This window comes from Varroa jacobsoni, unplaced genomic scaffold, assembly GCF_002532875.2.
Source record: "Varroa jacobsoni isolate VJ856 unplaced genomic scaffold, vjacob_1.0 scaffold_271, whole genome shotgun sequence".
NCBI lineage: Eukaryota > Metazoa > Arthropoda > Arachnida > Mesostigmata > Varroidae > Varroa > Varroa jacobsoni.
In genome coordinates this window covers 196,798-205,251 of record NW_019213173.1, presented here as the reverse complement: position 1 = coordinate 205,251, position 8,454 = coordinate 196,798, and the positions used below count along the sequence as shown (strand labels likewise).

The window sequence follows — 8,454 nt, the reverse complement described above, 5'->3', positions numbered from 1 at the left end:
CCAAATCATTCATTCTGTGTATTCGAACAATATTCGTAATAATAAAAGAAGTTAAAAAAGACTTCTGTGTTTATCATGCGTTAAGGGGCTTCTAAGTCTTTTCGATGCTGATAATTCTGCCAAACTTCTGGTGGGTCATACTGGGCAAAACGCTGCCGCAAGTAAAATCTGCGTTGAAAAGCCGCCTCAAAAACGACGTTTGGTCTTAAGCGAACCACTTGGATGTTCTGAGTCGAAAATTACCTCATGAGGTACGACCAGTTGAACTTCTCGAAAAATAGTTAACAAATTTTGATTGAATATTGGTACTTTTTTTGTTCGTTTGATATATTCGTATATAGAAACATGCTAAGTTATCTCAGATTGTATCTTTCAACTGATGAATTTATCGATATTTTAAGCTGCTAATGTTCGTTCTAGTATTATAAGTAACTGTTAGTCAAATTGGAAATAGGGTTGTAAATTATCCATATGGGAGAACTACGATGGCTCATCATTGACAGTGACATCGCTTTACGTAAGAACATATCGTTGGTTTTGTTCAGTGAGCTGGATGATCATTTCCCGGGTCATACGTGGGATGTATTATATGGGGGTGAATTCTAGAGAAGCTTCCTTACTAGCATTATATCATCGTCAGCGCCATATGAATTAGTTAATTCCCTGCAAAAAACGCACATGATGAGCAGTCAATAATGAGTTCGGTTACGATATGATATTACTAAAGAAGCTTTCATAGAGCTTTCATCCATATGGTACGTGAATACGCCATATATAACTTGATACATATTCGCAATAACCTTAGGCGATTCACGCGTTATCTTCGAAATGGTTCGGTCTCTGAATCCCTCTGGTTCCCTAATGCCATCGTGATTTGTATTATAAAAGAAAAAGATTGCGTTAGCAAATTTGACTCGTAGTCTAAGCTCTAACGTAGCTACATAAAATCTAACCTAAGCTAGAGATAGCCTGGTTCAATTTCTCTCTGATTAATTTCAGTACCCTGTCTAGAGTCAATGTTACCCTATATACGTTGTATACGTTTATTTATAATAGTAAAGCAAATTTATTGCTAAGCTCGTATAGGCGTCTTCAATTTATAGCGCATTTGTTTTCTCTATAAAATAAATAAATTTATGAAAATGTAACTAAAGCAATAGAGTCGTAGGTAAAATATGTAGCTGATGTCGCCTCAGGAAAGGTCGGCGCTGAAATACAAAGTCAATCTGTACAGCGAGTTTGTTGTTATAAAGAACGAGTTGATAGTTAGTGTAGTAAGCGTACGGCAGAGAATACGGTTTCAGAAGATGACGCAACGCAGGCGATAAATCGTGAAAATTATTTCTTGGAAATTCTACTTGTCTTTGTCATGTCCTTAAGTTTGTCCACCTTGTTTTCAAACTCTTAATTGCTTGCTTGTCGTAACTTGACGATACCTTCTGGGACTCGGTGTTCTGATTTATAACAACAACTTACCTGTGTACAATGATAATGAATACAGAAGGCGCTATTGGACTATTGCGAAATAGCTTGCTTGGTCTCTACGACTGTTTCCATTCATGTCGTGCGATTGACTGACGCTAGAAATCACCTTGTAGTCAGAGAATACGTCCGTTCTTAATGGTGGACTGAGTCTCACAGATAGCATTAGAAAATCGAACTAAAAGCTTTTAGAAGCTGCCTGTCAATATTCTTTAGTCTTTAATTATACACGTTAGTCCGTCATGGGCATAGTCGACCATCAGTGATAATCAACTAGTAACTCGGAGGTCAACCAACAACCTATCTGTTCGGTCTCTTCGTGTACGTCTTTGTAAGCACGTCTTCCCATCCAAGCTAGCTGCTTACGTTAATAAATCTCTGGACTTGAAAATTCATCAAAATTAAATAATGTTTGCATTGGGTACTCACGGCTTAGAGAGCAGCATGTATTAACTCTAATAACAAAATCAAGCCCATTCCGACCTGTTGGCAAGGGCGTTAGGATGCTTGGTTTGCCACTCTTCGCATGAACCCTTAGGCCCGTCTTTCAAGCCTTACACGTTCAATTTCATTGGGCTGACCACGTCTCTTCAACTACATATCTAGAATAGCTTCCTTCTTAATATTCACAGTGTCAAGCTATCTACAAACAATGTTTTGTCCTGTAACTTTTTTTTGCTGGTTAGCCATTCACGTTTATAGGGTATCGGCTTATCAATCATTCCATGTCTAGGGTCCTCATATTTGAAGCTAAAAGAGAGAATTAGGACTTATGCTTTATGGTGTTCGTCTCTAACGCTCAATCTCATAGTGCATAATGTTTTCCTGGTCAATTAGAGAAACACTCGTTAGAGAAACAGTCGTCTGTGCGGCACAAGTAGAAGTAACGCGCGAAACGTCGACGCACAATTACCGCATTGTACCGGAATTAGACTCTTCAAGCAAATAAGGATTGGTTAGACATAGGGTTGTATTTTTACGCCAGGACTCGTTATCAGATGCTTATTTACTAATTAATGATAGCTTTTTCGGCTACGCCTACAATATTAAACACAATTTTTTTACAGTAATCATAGAAGAAATCACAGAAGCAAAACACCTCCCAAGCCTCTCCTCATAGAGCATAGGTTTGTTTATATATATGTTATATTCATATTAGATTTTAACTAGCTTCAACTTTGGTCGTCCTAAGTTATATCTGGTGAATTATTTAATAGATAATAACACTAGCAGTGGTAATAATAGTAAAGCAATAATGATCACAGAATTCTAACCTGTGTACGCTGTCCATGTCTCTTAAGTTTCAAAGCTTCCATCCAGGGTCACAAAAATCAAAGCTTAATATTATTGTTATTATTATTATTATCATCAAATTATATTACTCGAATATAGGCTTCAAAGCTCGATCGAAGAAGACTTGCTAACACACAAAACGCCAAAATCATCCTTGTATCGATAAAATTGGGAGTTAGATTGAAGACAACGGTCTTCAAGTTACTTGCAGTTTGTTGTTACTGCTAAAAAAAAAAAAAAAAAAAACTAAAATCTGCACTGCCAAACTCAATCAGATTAAAATTAGGAGACTTTCATAATACTGGAATTGGCCAAAAATGGAAAGAGTCTTTGATGACTAGCCAATACAAACAAAGTAAAATTGTAGTAGGTCATGATGGAAGTCGTCCTTGAAAGTTCGTTAAACGAGTCCCGATTCTTCGTAGAATATGTAGTTGAGAAAACAGGCCTCTACGAACATGGCTATTCCATTCGAAAGAATACTGAGTGTCGTATGACACGAATATGTAAACACTCGTACACGGATTTAACCTAGTAAATCTATTTGGTTAAAGTTAACATACTCCTACAGTATGTAGACATATTCATTCAACGACTGTCAACAAGAATCTAGCGTTTTCCTTTTAGCGTAGACAGTCCCATGCGTGATAGGCCCTACACTAACTTAAAAGGTCAGGATTTGTCGATTTTCCCATCCTGTAGAAGTCACTTTTGGAAAGGGTCACTTGGCCCATTGTAGCTGTATGTATCGAGTCGGAAGCATTTTTTTTACGGGGAGAACGAAATTGCACCAATGTATGGACCATTTGAAAGGCTTTGTCCAATTTGCTGGATTAAAAGGCAGAATATTGATTTTTCAATTTGTTTTTATCCCTTAGTACAGGCTCATAACTCCGCCTTCTTCGACATAATTTAACCTGGATACTAAACAGGTTTCGGGTCTGTTAAATGGAAATTTTGTCTTCAACTTCTCCTTTACGGCGTCTGTACTGTCTAGTAGATTCGAAACAGAGGATAGTACAAATATAATTTTATATCCTGCATCGATCCCACACAGACGGAGGGCACTTGTTGCCGGCCGTGTATGTCAAATACCTACGCTTCCTTGTAAATAAATTTGCTCGGGCGACCTTGGCCAACGGCTGCCTTCAGAGTTTGAACAATATGTGCGAGAAAACTGACAGCGACCTTCAGGTGTAGGAATCTTACCTGCCGGCTTAACCTACTGCTCTTTATAGGCTTATGTTCTAGCGAATTGTGTCGTGTCCTTGATGTGTGCATTGCAAAATGCATTAAAAAAGTACAGAAAGACCCGATTCTTATCAAGCTTATTCAGTAATAATAGGGTAGCGAAGTATTATTTGGGTTTCGACGCTCGTAACTTCATAAGCATTTGCAACCGTTGGCAGTAACCAAAAGCTTCAAGTTAGATAGACACGGGTCTGCTGTAAATCACTAACTCCTTAACTATTCTAATTTATAATAGCCAAATATGTCCAAAAGGCAGTGCGAGCGCTTCAAGATCAAGATATACAGCTGACGAAAATAGCTACAGGATTTCGTGTACTGCGATAAACGCGATTTTCAGAGGTGTGCAAGGTGAGACGACGCCTGGAGCTAACCCGATTGAAATATAAATATGTACAACTTCGCGCTCTTCCGTATCTAAAGGAGGTAACCATACTCGACGGTAGTCAAGCGTGTCCGACGTAATCGACCATCTGTACGAGAAACCTGATTGAGCAATTTGACCATAGGTCATGTGACGTTTTGATCAGGTGACGCATGGACCTTATTGTGGGAATGCAAAGGTCCAATAGAGAATATGAACCTTCTATTGGATCTCTGCATAGCTATTACCATACTAGACCATAGCTATTTCGCGTAACTTTTAAACTTTCAATCTTTATGATGACAATTCATGCGTATTTTAGGTCATAGAATCGTTATAAATCATTTGAAGCTATCCGTTATAAGTCTCATCCTTTTCACTAAAACTTTTTCGTCTACCAGTGAATTTACTTGTTTCCCGCTAAGCGAGCATTTCTCTATGCACTCTTATACGAAAGCTCTTCTCTCCTTTTGACTTGTCATTAGGACACGATTATGCATAGGAAATTCGGTAGGTTTGGAGCACCGCGAAGTCGTTCTTGGTAGCGTCAAGCACACGAACAATGTGACTATCAAACTAGTACATTTTACTATTACGCAAAGCTCTGCGTGGGAAAATATAGATTTCTGAAGTCAAGTGGGAATCAATGGATTTAATCTTTAGCTGGCTTCTCGTCACCCTGTGTACACTAGAAATAATCGCCGTAAGAGACAATATCATTCATTCTATACGGCAATGACAAATAATGCATACTGGCAGAAGAACGTCTTCCATCACTAGAATGCAATGTACGCAATACTCTGTACGTGCAGTACGGTACAATTAGGTACTTGTAATTGCATAGTGTCCGTTATACTTTGTGGTTACGTACTGTTCAGTCAATAGATGCAGTTGATTTACGATAGCTAATAGCATCCGTGCTCGTCTCCGTGACGTGATAATAGGTAACACAATGAAAATGACGAACGGCAAAACCGATTTGTCAACATTGGACTAGTGAGCCAACTTTGTACGCACGTGTACCATCGTATCTTGAAAAATCCAGTAAATCTAAATTTAATAACTTGTATTTGTTTTTTGAGCACGGCTAGAAAAGGCCGGTAGCCTTAATCGACATCAATTCACGCCACTTAAAGGGAATCTTGATAGTTCTGCATGACGAGAGTATTAAAGCCCATGTTGGCCCTGCACGATTATCCTAGTAATAAGAAATAATAGGGTGAAGAAATTGCTTACCGATTCACGCGGTTTTGCTGATCGCTTTGACAGCACCGCAACGCCTGGTTTGAGCAGTTTGGAAAGAAGTAGGTTGGCGAGCTCGGCTGGCCTTATCGTATCTGGCATCGAAACATTGCTTCAGGTCATGGAGAGGATATGACTTCTCTCATGCAGCAGACGTCATTCCGTAATGACTAGGCCTTACACAGGTTTTGCTTCGGCGCCGCGTTATGCTGCCAATGCGGCACATACGGTGTAATAATGATGAGTGTGCTCTTAGTAGGTAGGTGGGCACTTTGTTGTTCTATTACATATATATATATTATCATTGCCACCGAATTGTTTTTTTTTATTTGGTGGTAACGGTCAGATTTGGCACAATTTTCCCGTGGCACATCCGAGGCAAAAAAGAAGATTTTGCTTTAAAGCAGCCCACATTTTTCATCGCAGTTACCCGAATCGAACGCACCGCTTTTCTTCACTTAGAAATATTGATAGGTGTGTGTGTCTCTCAAAGAGGATCTTGTAATGGAACTAATTGAGCCTATTTTTTCATTCGCAGTGAAGTGAGTACGTCATTTCGCACGAGGACAGCTCGTTCGTCGTCATTCTAGCGGACAGAAACCCAGCCGAAATCACAAATTCCTCAAGATAAAGTGGGAAAGATCGTTACGCGTTTGATGCTTCTTTTGTTCTCCACAAAGGAAAACTCAGTATGAAAACATTAACCTTTTTTGTTCCGACCAGAAAAGGCTGTTACGTGACTTTCGTACGCCTATGGCTATTTAACAAGCGTTTTGGTCTATATTTGAACGGATTTCACAAAACATGCCACCTCGTAATAGACGTCTTCTATGAGAAAGACCACGCAAGCGCGAGGTCTCCAGAACTTTGCTCAGGAAAGCTAATATTGTCGTACCAATTCTTGATAGTCGTACGTGCGGGTTTTTGTAAAAGTTTGCTTCGCAAATTCACCTATTTCAACTTAATTTAGTTTGTCCAGGCAGAGTTGGGTTTGCATACATTTATGAAATAGGTAACCAATTAATCAGCGTTACAAATGTTAGCAACTCAGCAAGGGGAGCTTTAACATCGTAAGATACAGTCGACGTAGTATTCTAGACTACCGAGCCTCTAACTGAAAAAATTAGCCGGGCTCGCCCAATGATGTATGGGCTCCACGCAAATGTTACCTTTCATATACCTAGTAAAATAGCCATTTTGAAACACACATTTTCCCTCCCTAACACCTCCATGCCGAAGCAAGGCTCTAGTACCACGGTGTTTAATAATACCACGATGTATGCAAGGATCACTTTTTCAATTATGAGCATCAAAAGTAAAACCTGGCGTACGCACAAGCTTTGGGGAAGGCCAAAATGCTGGTTCATATGGTTTTCAAGTTCAGAGAAAGGAATACCAGAGTCTGAAAACACGTGTTTCTTTTTTTTTTTTTATAAACTGGTACCATTTAAAAACACAACAAACGAAAAGTTAGTTTTGGATCACATATATATTGCATAGTACGTACTACGCTCGGCATAAATCTTGAATTGTTGCATGTAACGAGTACCGCTCTTAAAGTTGATGGTTCTTCGCTGCATTATCCAACTTCATATCACCCCGTGTCTGTGTGTATGTATGTTCCCCTCTCAATTGGTTAGGCAGTCGAAAGAGGACCCAACGCTCGGAAAATGCCCACTGGCCCATTATTGTTAATCAGTGAAAAATAATTATTAAAAGTGTTTGATTATTGAAGTTGGATGCAGTGAAGCCTTTTTAGGGATGCGCAGTTTCGAATCGGATTTTGTGTCTGGAGAAAATAGAAAATATACACTTTACTTCCACCTCCGAAAACTGAAGTAGGGCTTCTATTGCGGCTACGAAATACGCTACGTCGTTAGCTGGTTTCAAAAAGATTCGCGGTAAACCTGCGTCTCGAATGGTGTTGGACGTGAATACTGGCAGGATCTTCTTTCCGATCGTCGATTGCAACGCGTGCGAAACGGGCATGGAGAAGATAGAAATACGCAACTAGAAGAGAAAGCAATACATATTCGAAACTATCCAGGGCCAATTCCAATATGTCGGGTCCGTTTAATGACAGTGCTATGAAGTAAAATTCCTTCAATATTATAGAGAACGATACTTAAATCTGTAGCGAAAGTTTTGTCTAATACTTGAATTCGTCCTGTAATTTAAAGCCGATAAACAGTTATATTGAGTCCTATTACCTTAAACTTAGCTTATGGCTTTTAGATGAGAGCTTTATTTAAATATCTATTGTCGCGTTTCCATTATAAACTTTTACAATCGTACCTTCGAACCAAATTGTACGAATCTATACACGCGCTACGCGTGTAGCGTACGTGTACGACCTTGGCGCACTGATATAATGTTTCCTGAACTTCGAGCGAAGGCTCTCATGGGCCTTCAACCCTTTAGCGTTTCGTTAATTGTAATGTATTTATTTGAAACCATTAAACCCCACAGCAATAAGTATTTCAAGAGCCGGACATCACACGATGTACTAAAATCTGGTCCACAATGTAAACGAGCTAAGCTGATCATACTAGGGACCTTTTGATAGTAGTATCAGAAAGTTTGAAAATTCTAACAAAAATACATGGACGTCAATAAATCGCATGTCAAAGCTGTATAGCTTCCTTGCATAACAATCACCACAGATTTGTATAGGTGAAACGAACGATTAGAGCCATGTAGAATAACAGCACATATGTGCTTAAGGCCAAATAACAAATTTAAGCCATTTCCTCTCTAAGACCATAGCTTCCGGAAAAGGAACTTTCATAAATTACCAATTTTTTGCTTCTCCCACAAAGTTTTGC

The 8,454-nt window shown here is 39.1% G+C and overlaps 1 long non-coding RNA gene across 1 annotated transcript in view; it reads right to left on the bottom strand.

Annotated features, from left to right (window-relative positions):
* The window catches only part of LOC147753725 (uncharacterized), a gene marked incomplete at its 3' end in the record, with an annotated part of 73,630 nt that continues 65,176 nt past the window's right edge, over nucleotides 1-8,454 (bottom strand). The window contains 1 exon segment of the long non-coding RNA XR_015310325.1: nucleotides 1-663. This is a non-coding gene — a long non-coding RNA (uncharacterized LOC147753725).